Source organism: Magallana gigas, chromosome 9, assembly GCF_963853765.1.
Source record: "Magallana gigas chromosome 9, xbMagGiga1.1, whole genome shotgun sequence".
In the NCBI taxonomy this organism is placed as follows: domain Eukaryota; kingdom Metazoa; phylum Mollusca; class Bivalvia; order Ostreida; family Ostreidae; genus Magallana; species Magallana gigas.
This window is the reverse complement of record NC_088861.1, coordinates 44,407,913-44,428,057: the sequence shown is the minus strand read 5'-3', so window position 1 is coordinate 44,428,057 and position 20,145 is coordinate 44,407,913.

Below are 20,145 nucleotides of genomic sequence, written 5' to 3'. Positions count from 1 at the left end.
GGACGTATCAGGCGGGGATCCAGAAAATTAAATTTCAAAAATGATCGGTTGAATTACATTAAATGCTTTGAAAATTGTTTTAAACTATCGCACTGGTCAAAATGCGTGATAGAAGTTATGTACAGTGTAATTGGAAACTTTCATATTATATCAATATGTAGTATTACCTATTATAACAAATGAGAGTATAGCACAACTGCCACAAGCAATACATGTCCTTTACCGGCACCACCTCCCTCCCCATAAAAAAATGAAACAATTGTCGTTTTATTTGCTAAAATGTGTGTGGTTCAAGATTTTTCTAAAGGACTTACCCGATTAGAATTGAAAAAAAGAGTCGTACGTTTAAAACTAATTTTGTCAAAACTTTTAGATTCATTTGGTTATATTTTGGTCCATTTGGGTAAATATATGCACCAGCGCAGCTCTAATTTATATATAATCAGGCCATAAATTCAAAATATTTTCAAAAATTAATAGCTTTAAATCCAGTGGATGAAAGAAAAGGAAAGCAAGTCGAACTCGATGAGTGCTAATACCTGTGTTGAATGAATGGTACAGTAGGATATGCGCAAAAAAGTCCCGTCTACTCTTTCCTACCCTATAATTATTGGAATATTAAATCCGATTATAAGAGTCAAATTAAAAATCAAGTACGGATATGTACCTGTTTATCAAAAGTAAAACTACTCATAATTGATCTACAGTGCATCGTTATGGAGCTACACAGAAAGTTTTATATTAATTTGCCGAGCCAAATAAAAAAAACCTGGAAAACGAAGAAAAACAAAGTGGGGACAGAATAACAAATTAATTAGGACTATATAGCCGCCCCCCCCCCCCTTGAAATGTATATACTGAAAACAGATTATTGGCGTACAACATCCGCACACAATTTAAGGTGGCTCTATACACCACTTTTTGATGACGCAGTACGCAGAAAAGTAAATCTGGAAACATGCATTTCCGGTACTGGCTGATTTAAACTGAGGCGAATTGTATGGGAACCGCTCTTTTGAATAATTTGTTAAATGAATAGATTTAATTTGATAATTGGAAAATTCATTACTTATAAGTAATTTGGTATGTGACACCTTCACGTTGTGTGGTATCATTATCGAAATAAACAATAAAATCAAGTATAAATCTTTGGTTGAATACCGTGAAAGAAAATTCTAAACCGGCGACAATATTCCAATTATAATATACTTAATGCACATTAATATCAACACCTAACGGGGATGAAAGGGTTGCTTTGAATTTCTCTCAGGTTGGGATACATAAATCCTATTAGCCTTGTCAATGTTCCCCTTTATTCATTTGACTTAGTTTTGCATTAAAGCGAATATATTCACTTATACAGTGCAAAGTCTATAATGAAATATGTATGTATTTATCATTCCAACATTATATTTAGGAAATTTTCTTCAACTCAGAAATGAAAAGTTCCCAAGGTGTTTGGGCCTTGGGACTTAGGAACGATAATCCTTACCTGAGGAACTTTCATACCAAATAAAATTTTAAATATTTTTTGTGTTTATTTGCAATGGTTTTCATTCAATTTCTTATGTCACATTTATTAAAATACATTTTCTTATAACATCAAGCAACTTTTTCAGATGATTTGTCAACAGAGTAAGAAAATATGAAAAATTACATTTTGGAGAAATACTAAAAAAAATTGCAATAGTAATATTTTTGAATGTTAAGAATTGTTATATTTTTTTTCATGTGTCCGAAGGAAATATCCATCATATGACAAAATAATTTTTCTCAATTTGTTGATAGCTGTCTTTTTAAAAAATATTTTACAAAAACACGAAAAAACATTAAAAAATTCTTTTAAAATACCTATAGTATCCCTATCGTCATTTTAATATTTGATAAGTATATGTTTTGTGGTCTTCTATTGAAAATTGGAATAAGCTGTGGGTGTATAGAGCCACCTTAAAGAAAATTTCATGTTTTTTTTTATCATTTACGTTAGCTAATGTAAGACATCACAAATACCCCAAGCCCCCTCACGGAAAAGGAAATGCTAGGTGATAAGAGAGAGAGAGAGAGAGAGAGAGAGAGAGAGAGAGAGAGAGAGAGAGAGAGAGAGAGAGAGAGAGAGAGAGAGAGAGAGAGAGAGAGAGAGAGAGAGAGAGAGAGAGAGAGAGAGAGAGAGAGAGAGAGAGAGAGAGAGAGAGAGAGTCGATGTAAATCACAGGTGCGCTAACACCGTTAAAATTAAAGCTTGCTAGTTGGTCTGCCCTACCCTAGCTACCTCCTCTCTTTTCTCGTTTTAGAGGCTTAATTATTGTCTATATATGCCTGTAACAAATCAAATCAATTTCAAATTCTAAATCAAACTGAATTTGACACTACAAAACTCTCTCTGTGTCTGTCTGTCTCTCTCTCTCTCTCTCTCTCTCTCTCATATCGACAATGGCATTGCCATACCCTACAATACACTATTCTTATCTGGATTTTTGTCTTTGAGGTTGTAAATCATTATATCTTCTATGGTTTAAAACTTTATCATAACCTATATTTTGACATGTCGATTATTTTTTTGAGTTTCGTTTCATAGCTAAAACATTTAGATTAAACAGATCTTTCTTCGCGAGCCGATTTTTACACAGTTGGGGCGAATACACTTCGGGTTAAAATTGTTCGGGGGGAAATACATACAGGGCAAACAAAACCACTTAGATTCGCAAAGCCAACAGTGTTATTTCTAATTTAATTGTTTATACTGTGTGTAGTTAATTCATCAATGTTGTTTTAACTATTTTATAACCACTATATAAGAGCTATTAAGACATTTATTTGTAGGAAAAAGCATGTACGAATGATCTTTATTTAGAACAGTTTGATGTTGCTAGGATACAGGTTTCAGATCCATGATTTGATTGGTTAATTTAGATATTGAATCTCGAATTTCGAATCTCGAATCTCGAATTTCGAATCTCGTATTTCGAATCTCGAATCTCGAATGATCCTTCTCGGCTTTCGTAGGTAGAGTTTCTCCCGTATTTCCTGTAACGAACAGAATATATGACAAATTTTCAATGAAAATTTACACATATTTGTAATGTCCATGCAAATGTGATATTGTGGAAACCTAACAAAAAGAGCCTCCCGTGATTTAGCGTGAATGTAATGCACATGCGCAAGATTGTAAAATCCAAATATCCTGATGATTTTCGGATTTTTAAAAGGAATTTTCATTGATTATTAATTAGGGAAGCTTGATTGAGAAAAACTAAAAACAAATTGGTAATCTTCAAGTACCAATGATGTTTAAAATAAACAAAACAGAAGACAGTACTCTTCCGATTTCTCGGTATTAAAGCCCAAAAATTCGAGTCTATTATTTTAATATATTAGTATAGATGTCCTGTTGTTAAATTGTGAAATTCACTGCCAAGACCACGGGGTAGAAGTTGAGGCTTTTGGTCGGGAGAGGGAGGGGGATGATAAATATGGCTATATATTGAACATTTATTTTTACTTCGGGTAATTGTTGTGTGTCAAGCATTTGCAATAATTATTTGAACTTCATCTTGAAAACTATATGGTAAATTGTCACAGGGCAATATTGATATAAATATAAATTCTTTTTTAGGAAATCTTTAAAGTCCTGTACATTGTATATATACTTGTAGAAATAAGGTGTATTCGTTTTGTGTGCAATATAAATAACTGTGACTTTAATAAAAGATTAACTCTTGAACCCCTAACTCCATTTTTTATGAATAATTATTTTTTTTTTTAACATTAAACAATAACAGCAAGCTAACAGCCAGCGGAGTCTCAAAATAGGACTTAAACTTCAAAATGAAGCTTAAAATACAAACATGATACTTCCTGACATGTCAATCTGAGGAATATGGGACTCAGGTGACCGTCAAGGCCTGCGGACCTCTTATCATACTTATCATTTTTGTTAATTAATGATTATTAATTGTTCTATACGAAATTTTTAATCGACAACGATTGAATTCAAAGCAAGTGACCTTATAAGGTAAAGAAAACATTATGTCGCAGTTTTTGGTTTATACTGAGACAATTCATGTTAATATACAAATAGAGAAAAAGATTCTGTTACTATGGATGTTCACATGAAATACATTTTTGGATAAAAACAACAGTCTATTAATGTTAACATTGTTTAAAGCTTCTTCGTTTTGGAACATGCACCAGTGCTTGCTTGTGGTTAATTAAAACAATAAATATACACTGATCAACAAATCGATTTAATTTTATCTTTTGTCCAAGGGTCAGGAATGACCCATGACATTTGCTTTAATTTTTTTTTCACACATACTCTCGTATTGAAACACCATTTTGTTACGATGTTTTATCATTAAATTTTTTAATTTGCTGCTTGAGTTACCGTTCTTTTTCTTGAAAAATATAATTGGAGGTTTTAGCAGATTTGATTGAAATACATTTAAACATAAGATATAAACACGAGCATTAGACATTAACTTTTTTTACATGAGAAAATAAGTTACGTAATGATTGTTTTATTTTGAGATTTGTATTATTTAAAGTTTTGTTATACTTTCATGTTAAATACTGAAATTTGATTGGTTAAGACGCAGTTCATAATCCTTTCTATTAACCTCAGCGTTAGCAACGCACTTAAGCAACGGGTAACATTAAAAATTATTACATGCGCGAAAATTATGCGCGTACGGTTCGCTGTAGAATTCACGTTATTCCTATATAAAAGAAGTGAAATTTTCTTAAAAATTAAGACATTCAGTACAACAAAATAAATAGTGCCTGTTTGGGAGGATAACAGTTGAAATTGACACCCCTCGAAAACCATTGTCAACCGACGCGAAGCGGTTTTCGAGGGGTGTCAATTTTAACTGTTACCCTCCCAAACAGGCACTATTTTATATAATATTGTTATTTTTTTTTTTAGAAAATCTTAAGAAATGTATAAAATTTCATATGAGGACGGAAAATTTAAACGTTTAAGCGTTAAATCCGGATAACTATTCTATTGATTGACTATGATAGAAATATATAAATTGACTGTCGCAGTGACAGCAATAATGGGGTGGACTTTGTTAAATGTCCAAGAATATAGAAAGTTATAGACAGTTATAAAAATTTGGTCGGGTGTACTTAATGTAGAAAACGCTGGTAAAGACAAATGTGTCTGCACAAAACATTAAAATTTCCGTGGCGGAAACGACCCGGCCTATGATCATCGAGAGGCTGTTTTGTATCGTACTCGTACCAGTTGCCAAGAAATGGAAGACTATGTCCTGAAATACAAGAGAAGATTATACCCTGCGTCAAGAACAGCAAGAAATTTCATGAAAGTCAATCAGAGGCAAACTTTGCAATTTAGTTAGATCGAATCAAACTCTGTTTATGATCGGTTATAGTGTCTTGAGTGAATAAAAGAATTGAAAATCTTAGGCCATTCTTTTTTTCCATTTTAAATGCTGAATAGGAAATACCAAGTTACAAATCTTAAGCTGAATGTGATAAACTCATATGAACAAAATATGAATCAAACCTAGGCGAACTGTGAGCTCTGTATCTTGCTTATAATTCTACGATTGACGCTGAAATTTTGGTTGAACATTAGAAATTCTATATGAATTAGAGTATGTTAAATACTTGTACAAATAAAATAAAAGAATGATATTCTGTATATACCTACTCTCTGGGACCCCCTCTTTATACAATAAAAAATGTGAAATCTACATCAATTTTGATAGTTTTTCAGACACGAGTAAATAAAAACGACATCTTTAAAACGGTTTCAATAGTTCTGACACATTTCTGTTGCGGGGATAAAGTAATTATCGCTATTCCTAAGAAAATATCACAGCGGAAAATTATTCTGGTTTGTACGCCAGGTAAATAACATTCATTTAATTATAATGGAGAAGACAAATAAAATGTTTGAATGTTTTTAATTTGAGGAATTGAGCACATTGAGGTACAATTTTCTTTTTCACATCTATACATGTAGGATTTTTTAAATAAAATACAATAACTACTAGAACTTTTTTTGTCTTCAACAAAACGTAAGGGCTTTTCGACATCCCCTTTCCCTTTTTTGATTGTAAATGTCTATGTAATGTAATAAAAAAATTTTATTTAATAATTCTTCACCGCCTTGGTATAATGTGTTCCCTATTAGAAATATAACTTTGTAAATAATGCAATGTCAAAAAAAAATATCTTCAGAACTTTAAAAGTAAATATACTTTTAATTTCTAAAAGAATATTTCCAAAAAATCATAAAAAAGTCAGTATTCCTTTCTCAAATAGAAAACGTGGTATGCCTAGAGTATTAATGTTCTACGTTCATTGAGCAAAGCGAGATAACTCTTTCTCAATCACTTTTTCAACTTTTAAAACGTTGCAATATTCACGCCCTTAAAACTCCTATAAGAAGTCAAAAAATGGCCCCACGGACCATAATTTTTTAATTGTACTCTTTACTCAAAACTTAAAACCGAAAAGATTTTAAAAGTCGGATGAAAAATAAAAATGATAAAGCTAAAGGGTTGTTTTTAGCTTTGACCCCTATAGATCCCTTATCTTTCAAAATGTTTATCCCAAAACATTTTCTGGTCTGCAAATTAGGTCCCTCAATAAAAATATTAAATATGAAAAACTGGTTGAGAAAAAGTGGCACGCGTGAATTCAGTTAAACATTAAAACACCCATAGACGATTTTTTTTCAAGTTATAAAACCGGAAGTTCTCAATGGTTTCAAACAAAACCTTAAATATATGATTATTATGACAGTTTTAAGATCAATTCTATGTAAGAATCAATGATTTATAAAAGGGTCTGGCCACGCATAGTCACCAATTTTCCTTATATTTCATACATAGACACACCTAGGTGTAAAACGCAAAAAACCACTAAAAGTTGGTTGCTGGGGGTAACCGTTGCCATGGTAATCGAGGCTAAAGATGGGACAATAGCAAATCTTACCAATATTGAAACCATTTTAGAAGGTTTTGCCCACTAATGTAAACTATCAAAGACATAAAACAGCCTTTGTCCTATTTTCAATTATTAAATGATATAAGAAAATAGATGGAGAAACCAATACTTTTAAAATGTTACCATGGAAACCGTTACAAATTTTTGAAATCAGTTTTCTGCGGTTTTTTAATAAGCCCAAATGGGAAACTGTTAAATTTTTACATCCATATCAATGTCCATGCAGTATATATTTTATCATGAAAATTGACATCCGTTGCTATGACAACAAGGCCAAAAATTAAGAAAAACTGAGACATTGAAAATTATTTTGATATGCTTTCATTCCTTATTTTAGAATTTATTTGCAATTGTTTTAGTTGGAACTTGTAAAAATATATCTAAATTTTCATTATACACCACAAAAACCTTTGTTATGCAACGGAGAAGTGGTGTTGCTATGGAAAATTAAGTTCCGTAAAAAATCACACAGAAATTCTTACTTTTTGAAAAGTCCATAGCAACGGCAGTTATTTTTGGAAAATTAGTTGAGGAAGAAAATGTACCTATATGCTCTCATATATTTTGATCGCTTAACATAATGGGGGGGGGGGGGGGGCAGAACAAAAATGTAGGGAATTGGAAGTTAACAACTTAACAGTGTACCCCTACCAAATGTTTAGTTTTATATCTTGTGTAGGATTTTCTTATTCTGGTAAAAAATAGTATTTCATGAAGGTACAATGTCAAAGATTACGTATATGCAAAAATAAGTGTAAAATTCGAATACTTGACAATATTTATTTTTTGTTATTCTACCGAGGGACCATATGGCACATTATCTTTTGAACGCCCATTGTTGCTCAGGTGATCGATGTGGCCCCATGGGCCTCTTGTTTGGTATTATTACAATCGGATTCGTTATTGGGTTGGTCTGTTGATACGAGGTACAAACGACGGTAAGAAATGATATTCTGCATAACAGTGCATTAATTTCTACAAACCGGTAGGGGACGTGCATTGCTTATGCAATACTCTCAGAATGCTTGTTATTAAAAAAAGATACTAGGATAGTTTTCCGCTTTTATTTTATTGTTTTTAAAAGCGCGTGATCTGATAAAGATTGGTTTTAGACAATAGCATACCAAGAATCGCAAGCTTCTAAAGTCTGATTTTGTGTTTAAAAGTATGATTACAAATGGATTGTAAGAAAAACAAGCATTCTGAGAGTATTGCATAAGCAATACACGTCCCCTACAGGTTTGTAGAAATAACCAAAGGTGATACTAGGAACTTGAGGTTTATATTTGGTTAGAGTCTATTTTTATTTGCATAGAAATGGACAATAACTTTTGAAGTGTATCTACACCTACAAATGCGCTCGGCTTGAAATGAACAAACATAACCCGTTACTTATAAATACTAGGAAACACTTTAGAATATGCTTGTAATATATTCTAAAATTGAAATGGTCACATACTAGTGGGAGGTCTGGAGCTCCCGGTCTGAAAAAAATTCGGATGTACGACATGGGAACAACAGTGCCACCCAATGAAAAATTGTATATTTATTGCGCTAGGTTTGGACCTTATTTTTACTCAACTTCTTTGAAAACAATTATTACTTTTAAGATCTCCATGCAATTTACTACTAATACCCTCTCGTTACTTTCCTCTGATAGCTTTTAAACAACATCACCGGCCCGATTTATTGAAGTGGCGCAGTTTGTTTACATGTAAAAATGGTGACTCTTGATCTCGGTGTAAATTTAATATTCTTGATTTTCCGAGGTCGGTGGTGTGCTCCGAAGAAAGTCTTAAGCAATAAAAGAGGCAGTCTCAGTAGTAAATTGCATGAAGAAATTAATGGTAATTATTGTTTTCATGAAGATTGCCTTGATAAGAGTCGTCCATCCGATTATTTTCAGACAGGGAGCCACAGACCTGCAGCTAGTCACATACACATATATATCAATGAGCTTGATTTTTTCAAATTGTTTCCGTAGGTTTCGTTTCGTTTTAGTTTTGAATTGATTTCGTTTCGGTAGGTTTCGTTTCTGTTTCGTTGCGTACTCTACAGGTACCCATCAGCACGCTTGCAAGTCGAAGTGCTTGGAATTTTGTGCGCAATAAATATACAATTTTTTCATTATCTAGATCCTTCTCATAGTGTTGTTATTCTTTGCCTTCCACTTTTTTGTTGAAAAGAATGTATTTGTTTGTTTGGTTTTTGTTTTTGGAGGAGGTTACGGGAGCTTTATTTCGATTTAAATGAATGGCGACACTGTCGATTTTCTTTTCATTATAGGTATTTTATCATTATCATGTCTTATTAATATCTTGTCTATGGTCGAATTGCACGCACAACGGGCCATTGGTGTACACATGACGTATGTGTGGCGTACGTTTACTGTGCGTCTAATTTATATGTTGAAGGTAAGGACAAGAAACTTCCATTCAACGTAGGTACATGTATAACCCAATTGACTAGTTTGATCTCCTAACGTCATTTGAGCAAGTCCAACCGTACGGTTATTTGAAGGGTTCCTTGAGTGAATACGAAGCGCAAAGCAGCGTACGTTTTCTGGCATCTCAAGGACGTTGTGGTGATTGTTATGCATGTCAAACAGCCTCCGTGCATGTTTACGGGAAGATAATGTCCTTAAAAATTGTAAGATGCACTTGCGTGTCTCGCAAGATTCTTTTATATTGAAATCCGCCTGAAGACCACGCTTAAAAGTACTGTAACGGAGAAAGATTGGGCGTTCGGTAACACCAAATGGTTGAATCTAAGGAGATTAGAGTGGACTCTCCCAGTATGCTGGTTACCCCTATGACGGGTAGAACGACCCAATATTATATAAGGACGCACTGAGCGTTTCTCAGCGAGAACTAGTCTTGCAACAGAAGTGGAAAGACGTCCAAGAGGAAGAAGCGAAAGAAAGAGAAAGAGCAAGGGTTGAAGTGAGTAGCAGCAGTGGTTGGAGACGTCAAGAGGAATTGTGGAGGGGTACCAGGAGAAGTAATCCTGAATAAGGGTGAAATAACCTGGTACTCCACGAACACACAATAAGAACTCTGACAAGTAACACGGCGCAGGGTGCCCGGCTCTGGAACACACACACACACACACACACACACACATACGTGTAAGCGGTGCCAATCCAACACCTGCATTCCCCACCCTCCAAATGGACACTATCATTTGTACTCACTCAAATTAAAAACGAAAAACACCATTGAACTCATTTTTGTTTCAGGATTGTTATTATCGGTTGCTATTTCTTCTATTTTTACTTTTCTTTACCTTGACTTGGCGCCTGCTAAATAAACACTAGATTTACACATCCAATTGAACACCTCTTAAACACACGTTCAAGTGAACATCTTTTATACACACTTTCAATACAACTCCACAAATCCATACACACCCAATCAATTGAACACCCCATTAAAACTCGTCCAAAATCTCTATATCACATATATTCCAGAGTATTGCATTAAAATGAACTTTATTTATTTTACAACAATTGATAAACAACTTATATTATTATCTGTTGGCACGGATGTAATCGCGAGTGGATAATTGACGTGGGAGGAAGCCGGAGTGCCCAGAGAAAACCCACATGTCCAAGCGGGCGACCGCCATACCCTTTCACGTCCAAACACTGTCGATCATGGGGATCGAACTCAGGTCGCAGCGGTGATAAGCAAGTGCATTGTCAACTGCGCTTCTTGGAAAGTCAAATATTGCATTAACAACATTAAGAGCTGACTATATGTATGTGTACTCGTTCATGCTCCCTACATACATGTAGTCTTAGAAAATGTATTTGTTTTTCATTAGCAACATCTGTATATAAACATTTGTCTCTTTTCACAAAGGATTTGATACATGATAGAATTCACTTTCATTTACTATATTATGTAACTTTTTAAAAACATTTGCAAATTAATATCTCAATTTAAATATCAATTAAACAAATGTATCAACCTAATATGGAAAAATAAAGAAAATGAATAGAACATTGATGGCCATTCCGTATATCTGTAAAGCCCCTACAAATTAAACCTTCAAAATTAAAGCCCCTTTCACAGTTGGCGCACGAGCTGAAGCGACAAAATATTCAAGCGACCGAAAAAAAATTTCCCGAGGTGCAGGGAACAGTTCAGTATGATCTATTGCCCGAGGCCAATAGATCATACTGAGCTGTTCCCTGCACCAAGGGAAAAAATTCTGGTCTATTGACTGTTCAAGCGTTAAATAATTGTTTTATTACCTAATTCCTTTTTTAGTTTTCGGGGTTTACAATTTGCATATTGCAATGATTTTCGTGCCATTATGCAATATACTAAGATTTTTTTTTCATCTTTTACATGCACAAAACCTGTTGCATGCATTACAACATCTCAATTTAATAGTTTACACAAAGAAGGGGGAATCTTCAACCTATTAGATTTTAAATACATGTAGTCTTTTACCTTATATCAGGCTTTAAAACTATTGATTATTTGATACTCCATTTTGATAACATTGAATTTGGTTTCACCAAGTACTAAAAACAGCGTCTATGTAAAGGAATATACATTCCATGAGAACTATCGAAAGGATGTAACATTAACATACCAGCGTTCTGAAATACGTTGCCGGTCCAATAGATCGCAGTCTATTGACCGGCGGTCAATAGATCGCAGTCTATTGACCGTCGGTCCAATAGATCGAAGACTATTGACCGGCTGTCTAATAGATCGCAGTCTATTGACCGGCAGTTCAAAATAGACGCAAATATTTAATATGTAATAAAACAACAAAATCCCTTTGATTAGGTAATAAATATAGTTAGCAAACTGTTGCCAAACTAATCGCATATGAAAAAGTACTTTATGAAATTCGAACGATTCGGAGCGACCGTTGAGCGATATAAATGCATCGAATCTTGCGATATATCTTGCGTCTATATGCCAAGTGTTGTACAATGAAAGGGAGTGTTGTAAGAATTAGTAAATTAGACACATCGTAAAAATTCTTCATTTCAAGTCAAATCCGGTTAACCCAAGCCCCCCCCCCCCCCCCCCCCCCCCCGGTCTTCGACTAAATAATTCACCGCCCCAATACGAAGTACCTTACAAAGCTCTCTCTCTCTCTCTCTCTCTCTCTCTCTCTCTCTCTCTCTCTCTCTCTCATGTACAAATACTTTATATATGTTTAGTACTTCTAAATGTAGCATGCGGTAATATTGCCAGTGTTTAAAAATCGTGTATTTCAATTTTTATTGATCATTGATTGTCTTGTCTCTGATTCGAAGTCCATGATATAAAGTACTGTGTATGATATACGATGTATTGTCTCCTTTGTGTATAAGTACAGAACACATTCTTGTGTTTTTCTGGGATCAAAAAAACCTCGGAAATAACAGACAAGGCTTAGACAATACACGCGACCGAGTGACCGCGGCGAGGTGTGAATATTGGCCACCTGTGTATATGTCTTGTAGTATCAAAATAAACAGCTGCAAACGGCGGGGAATTACGGTTCACCGGAATTACACCGTAAAACAAAGGAGTTTGAGATTTTATGTAAATATAAAAAGTGATTTCGCCCGGGTCTACATGGAAATCAAATCATAGTAAAGGATATGAATTTTGAACAAGGACTACATTTATAAAGTGATCGCTCAAAATCGGGATTTAGGAAATATGTATTGTAACAGCGATCAAAATCAGTTTATTCCATATTTTATTCGGGTTTGTAAATGAAGTTCTATTTCGTTTTCCCTAGCTACGAGAGAGAGAGAGAGAGAGAGAGAGAGAGAGAGAGAGAGAGAGAGAGAGAGAGAGAGAGAGAGAGAGAGAGAGTACATGGAGTTATTTTTAACACTTCACACCACTTTACTGTCTAAGCATTAAAATAGTTTACCGATCTATTTTTCCCCCATACTGTACAAGAATATGTTATATGATATATATCAAAATACATCTACGCTGTCTTGTTTCAAATTAGAAATACCGGTAATTGAACCTATGAATGCTCTTTAGTCAATTATGTTCTGTTAGGGCGACTAAAATAGTTAATAAAATGAATAAAAATGAACACGATTTTTTATTTTAAAAACATTACATTTTACGGCCGACTACTATTTCATTTCGGAAGAATACTTTAAATGTAAGCGGCTTTTTTAAATTTTTAAAGGATAAATTTATTTAATTAAAACATGAGGTCCCTTGCTTTTGGCATGTTAAACCAGTATACAATGTACATACAATTAGTACGTATACAGAATACATACTCATCCTTTCTGTTTACAATTAATTAAAGATGCTTTTTAAATGAGAAAGTCTGATCATATGCAATTGCATCATTTAAAAAAAAATATACCAAACGAATGCAATGTTACTAATGTTTATATTTATTTTTAACTATGATTACGCCAATTGTTGAATAATGAAGGATTTTTTAAATTTTCGTATTAAGTGCCGATCTCAGGGTCTCTCAGGGTTTTCTCAGTACCCTCAGTGCCGACCTCAGGGTCTCTCAGGTCTTCCTCAGTACCCTCAGTGCCTACCTCAGGGTCTCTCAGGGTTACAGCAGTATTCTCAGTGCCGACCTCAGGGTCTCTCAGGGTTTTCTCAGTGCCACTCAGGGTTTCCTCAGGTTTTTTTGATAGTCTCAGGGTTTTTTCATTACAGTAATGATATATTGATGTAATGCAAATACAGAATATTCCTATGTTGACTTTGACTTGAGTGAATTGTGAAAAAAGTAGCACTTTCAAATGGGCATCACTTTTACACACGTTCAACTGAACACTATTCATTTGCAGTGTAATTAAAATGCTTCTGACTATTATGATAATAAGGATAAACCATTCAGATTTTCAAATTAGACTAGGAATCGTGTACCTACTTAACCATACTCATTGCATGTGAATATAATGCAAAATTCCCAATTAACTTTGGGTAAATTACAAAATAAATTTACACTTCCAAATGAGCACCTCTTTTACACACGTTCAACTGATCACCTCACACACAGTGCTCAGGTACACGCTCACAACTGAACACTTCAACATCAAACATATTCATCATCAATGAAATCATTGAAATTGGATGACATATATTATATAGCTAAATAATCCACTGCTTTAAGCTCCACACAAACTCATAAGATGCCTGACAATATTCGTTTTATATGCAAACACATGTAACCATGTGAACAGATAAATATCGCTGCCTCATTACATATGGGAATGAGTTATTCCTCAAAAAGATTATTGACATATGTTTGTTTTTGTCATGTATGGTTTTTTTTTTCATTTGATAGATGTATCATCCAATATTGAATATCTTTAAAACAAAATATTAAGAACATACTTGCTACTTTTATCAAATGAAGTTTGTTGCCTTAAAAAGAGATAAAGCAAATCCGGATTAGTTGATTCAGATAGAATTTAAAGATATTGGGGAGAGATACTAAACTCGCTACTTTAATTGAACGATTAACGTAACAAAACATTTCCCTACCATTATAATATTTCATTTTAAATATCGATGATATTACTAAAAAATTGTATCAATCAAACATAAAACTAAAGATGTATAAAACCAATCATCGATGGCCGTTTCGTAGACATGTGCAGTCCCTAAAACATTTTACTTGCCCATTTGAGCTGTGAGCAGCAGTGAACAAACTTTAAACTTACGATGAGCACACAATTCTTAAACGATGAACGGAATTTGATGAGCGCTTGGTAAACGGTGACCGAAGGCAGACTGTGAACTAAGCGCAAATGTACATATAAGCGCAAAGTGAACCTCTAACGCACAGTGAATAATACAAGATGAGTGATTTGTTCATAATAATTCTGAATTATTACCAGATTACAATTATTTAACAAGAAAACAGATAAAACTTAAGTTTCGTTTTGTTTTATTTACGGAATTAAACGAGAAAATGTGTTTTTGATTTAATAAATGAAATTCGGCTAACCCAAATTTATCCATTCGAATGTTCATATAGACTGCGTCGTTCGCAGATTGATTTTTTTAAGTTGGAAAAGGATATTCGAGGCATATTGATGTAATGCAAAATTTAATACAAACTGTGTCTATTTTGACTCAGACTTGAGTGAATTGTGAACAAAGTTACACTTTGAAATGGGCATCACTTTTACGCACGTTCAACTGAACACCATTCATTTGCAGTGTAATAAAAATACTTCTGACTTTAATAATAATCAGGATTAATTGTTCAAATTAACTGGGTATCGTGTGTCGACTTAGCATACTCAATGCATGTGAATATAATGCAAAGTTCCCAATTAACTTTGGGAAAATGACAAAATAAATTTACACTTCCAAATGAGCACCTCTTTTACACACGTTCAACTGATCACCTCACACACAGTCCTCAGGTACACGCTCACAACTGAACACTTCAACATCAAACCTATTCATCATCAATGAAATCATTGAAATTGCATGACAGAAATTATATAGCTAAATAATCCACTGCTTTAAGCTCCAGACAAACTCATAAGATGCCTGACAATATTCGTTTTATATGCAAACACATGTAACCATGTGAACAGATAAATATCGCTGCCTCATTACATATATTACATATGAGAATGCGTCAGTATTCTCTCCAATAAATCATTGACAATTTTTGTTTGCCACACTTGCTTTTCATTTGATAGATGTATCATCCAATATTGAATATCTTTAAAACAAAATAATAAGAACATTTCGCTACTTGCTACTTTTATCAAATGATGTTTGTTGCCTTAAGAAAAAATGAAGCAATTATTGATTACTAATAGATGATTTACATGGGATTTGAAGATATTGGGGAGCAAAACTAAACTCGCTACTTTCATTGAACGAATTAACGTTCCAAAATATTACCCTACCATTATAATATTTCATTTTAAATATCGATGATATTTTATTAAACAAATGTATCAATCAAATATGAAACGATAGATGCTCAGTTTTGAACCAAATATCGAAGGCCGTTCCGTAAATAAACATTTAATGAGCTTGTACTTGCCCATTTGAGCTGTAAGCAGTATTGAACAAACTTTAAACTTACAGTGAGCACACAATGTTTAAACGCTTAACTGAATTTAATGAGCGGTTAGTAAACGGTACCGAAGGCAGACCGTGAACTAAGCGCAAACGCACGGCAAAGTAATCCTTTATTGCACAGAGAATGCAAGATAAGCGAAATTGTTCAAAATAATTCGGGTATTATTCTAATACTGCAATAAAACAAGAAAAGAGATAAAACATTGTGTAATGTTTTGTTTTATTTACGGAATTAAACAAGAATATGGGTTTTGGATTTTAATGAAAAAAAATCGGCCATATCCAGGTTTATCCAATCGATTGCTCATTTTAGACTGTGAGTCGTTTTCAGAGTTTCTCACGTTATAAAAAGCATATCTAAGACATATGAATATAATGCAAATACAAAATGTTTCTATTTTGACTTTGACTTGGGTAAATTATCAAAAAAGCACCACGTTTACACACGTTCAGCCAAACATCGTTTAAATGCATGCAATCTTATTAAAAAGCCTTTGATTTAAGTAATAATCTGGATTATCTATTTCATTGTCTATACCAGACTGTGAATTGTTTACCGGTACATGCAAAATCTAAATATTCCAAGTTGTTTAGGTAAATTATGAGACAAATTACCACTTCCAAATGAGCACCTCTTTTACACACTTTCAACTGAACACTAATAACCCACAATTCCAGTACAAGACATATTTTGAAATATCTCGCGCTGAAAAACAATATCGATGATTAACCTAAACAATTGTTTGAATCCACTTTGTGTTACGAACCAAAGAGCAATGCATCTACCACGGTGGCGTCGTAAGCAAATTGAAAGGAGGATAGACCTATACAAAAATCTTGACAAGCAAACAAAATGGTCTTTGGTTCTGGTTAGGTATAACTTTGCAAAAATATGGTTGGGGGGGGGGGGGGCTCTCCCCAGCCCCTCCCTCGGTGTCCTGACGCCTATGTACCGTATACATCCCGTGAAATGTTCCACGTTCCCACTTGCACTTTGAGCAAACGGTGAGTATCGATGAGCGAATGCAGAGCGAACGGTGACCGATGACTGAACAGAATATGAAAAGCGTTGATGATAATGAATGGCGATTGAATGCAGACTCTGAACTGAGCGCATGCGCGGATCCAGAAATTTTCTCAAGGGGGGGGGGGGGCCGAATTGAAACTTGGGAGCTACACTACTCATCAAGCCAAAAAAAAAAACTAAAAAGAAACTTATTCCCAAAATCATGAAATTCCTAATCTGTAGGAGGGGTGGGGGCGTAGTATACCTAGACACCCCCGGCCCCCCTCTAGATCCGCGCATGGAGCGCAATCGCAAGTGCAAAGTGAACCGTGAACGCATATTGAATTGAAGATGACAGGTTTGTACTGACTATTTCGGAATCGGAAGTTATCCCCATCTTGTATATTGACAATAATACATGTTAAAGCTTTTGGGGTTGTCTTCATTCATTTGCATATTTTAGCAAAAACATGAGCTTTAGATTTAATGAATAAAATTTCGGTCATACTATTGCCAGGTACATGAACATCCATCTGACTGCGCAAATTTCGAAAATAAAGTTACACTTTCAAATGAGCCTTCTTTTACACACGTTCAATTAAACACCATTAACACAATCATCAATTCAATTTCTCAAACCCACACACAACTTAAAACTTCAATAACAAATCGTTTAACGATCTCTGATTTATGAACAACTCAAAGATTTGATAATTTTCCATACCGTTAAAGACCTCTTGAAACATTGTTGGAATACGGTGAAGGGCGAACTGAGCGCAAACGCAAGCGCAAACTTAAATGCGAATATTTGAAAGAATTATCAGTTCGTTGATATTCTTGTTTTACAGTATCTTATTCACTGTAGGTAATGTGTTCGCCTTATTTCCATACCTTCTTAAGATATCAAACCTTTTTATATTGATTAAGAAACGTGCTATCATTATTAGAATAAATACCATAACATCGGGGAAATTAGCCGCAAATATAGGCATTAAAATTAAAACAGAGTTAATAAAATTACACGCTTTCCTGGTCTAAATAATTTTCCATATTGTAATTCTTAATTATGCAAAATACATGTATTGACTGACTTGACTTATTGACTTATTCCTGTTCGCTCCTTGGGGAGCATAGGGCCGCAGATGTAATACATGTATTGGTCGGGGTCAATTTCCGCCAGTGCATGCAATTATCGCTTTTTATGTCCAATGTAAGTTTCATAGGTTAGAATAAACAATGAAGTATATGTAAATATATTAGAAACAATTTAATGTAACATGTAACAACGAAGAAAATTCCCAATTTTTTTGGTAAAAATACAATAGTCCAGTTCTGTGTACCTGTGTTCACAGGCGTGGTTGACAGTCGGTACCTTTACAAAAGCATGAGGGAATGACTTGTACGGGCTACCAGCTTTTTTATTCAATCCACGACGATGTTATATTTGTAGTACATTAACGACATTTTACTTATTAAAATATACATGTATTTCAACACCAGGTGTATGTGAGCGCAATTAAAGCAAAGAGCACAAAAAGCGGAAGTTGAACGCGCTTGAGCGCACGGCAAATAATTCGCACGATGAGCGAATTGTGAGCTAAATCAAACATATGAGAGTAATTGCGTTTTAAGGATTGTAATTCAAACGGAGTTGATTATTTACATTGATACATTTATTATTTAATTTCTTCGATATTTTCCGTATGTATTAAGCACGAGTGTTATAAGGATTAAGCAGAATTTTTAAAGCATTGAACAACAACGTTTATAAGAAATAACACAAATAAATTAGATTTGCTTCAATTTTCCAGTGGCGTCGGAAACAAATTGAAAGGAGGACTTTACTTTTCATCAGAAGCAAAAATATTTTAACACGTTAAATTTAAAAGTATCCCCAAATCATTAAATTTCTAATCCGTGTATGTGGGGACGGGGGGGGGGGGGGGGGGGGGGGGGGGGAGGTAGTACAACTATCACAGCCATTTTCAATATCACTCTTAATTTCCTTATTTTCACCTCTATTCCTTACATGCTACCAAAACTGTGGAGGAGGCGAGCAGATTTGTGATACTTTAGCACCTCCCTGATGCTACGTGCCTGATAGTTATGTCAAACTTGGCAAAAAAAGTGTGTGTGTGTGTGGGGGGGGGGCTCCCCTCGGTTCCGACGCTTTTGCTGTTACAAAGGATATTATTGTTATAGTAAACATTTTCTCCGTTTAAATGAAAAGAAAGTTACGGGAAACTTAAGACACAGTGTAATAAGAACTTGATACATGTATATCATGTATATCATGATCATCGATATCTTGTTTCAAAATATCATGAAGCATCGTTATTTTTTTTCTAATTAAATGTGATACTCAGCCTTTAAAAAAACATCGTAAGAGTAAAACCCGTTAAATCCTGTTGTTGTTGTTTTCAATTTGACTTCAACGGCTACATAAACACCCCAAATATGCTAGTCTTTTACACACGTTCAACTGATCATCTATACATTCTCTCAACCACACACTAATTTGCATAAGCAAAATAAAAAGCTGATGCGATCCCCGCTCGTAAAATAACTGTTGAACGCTAGATTAACACGTCGAAAGAAAATCGCAAAGATGCATACGCATTCCAAATTTGGTCAGATAAGTTATACAGAGGAATTAAATCCGTCTTTTGATGAAATCATACCAGTGTTAATGCGGTTGTGTTTGATGTCCTGTCTGGTCATTTGACAGAGTACACCACCAGGTATACATTGTATATACATGTACATGTATGTATGTATGTATGATATACCTTGAAAACCTAGAAAACTAAAAAAAAATTGCATGTAATCTTTACTTTTATAAAAAGATCATGTGGAAGATAATTGATACCTCTTGGAACCGATAAACATGTACATGTGAGGGCCCATTAATATTGCTTATTAAAATTCCTAGTTCAATTTAATTTTAAAAATAGTCCGTCCTCATTATGAAATTCCATCAACATACAAGAGCTGAAACATATACACCTACTTAATATTTAACAGGACATATTCAGACAGGATAATGCTCCAAACAATATGCAACCTTGATACATGTACTGCCGATTTGTTTCA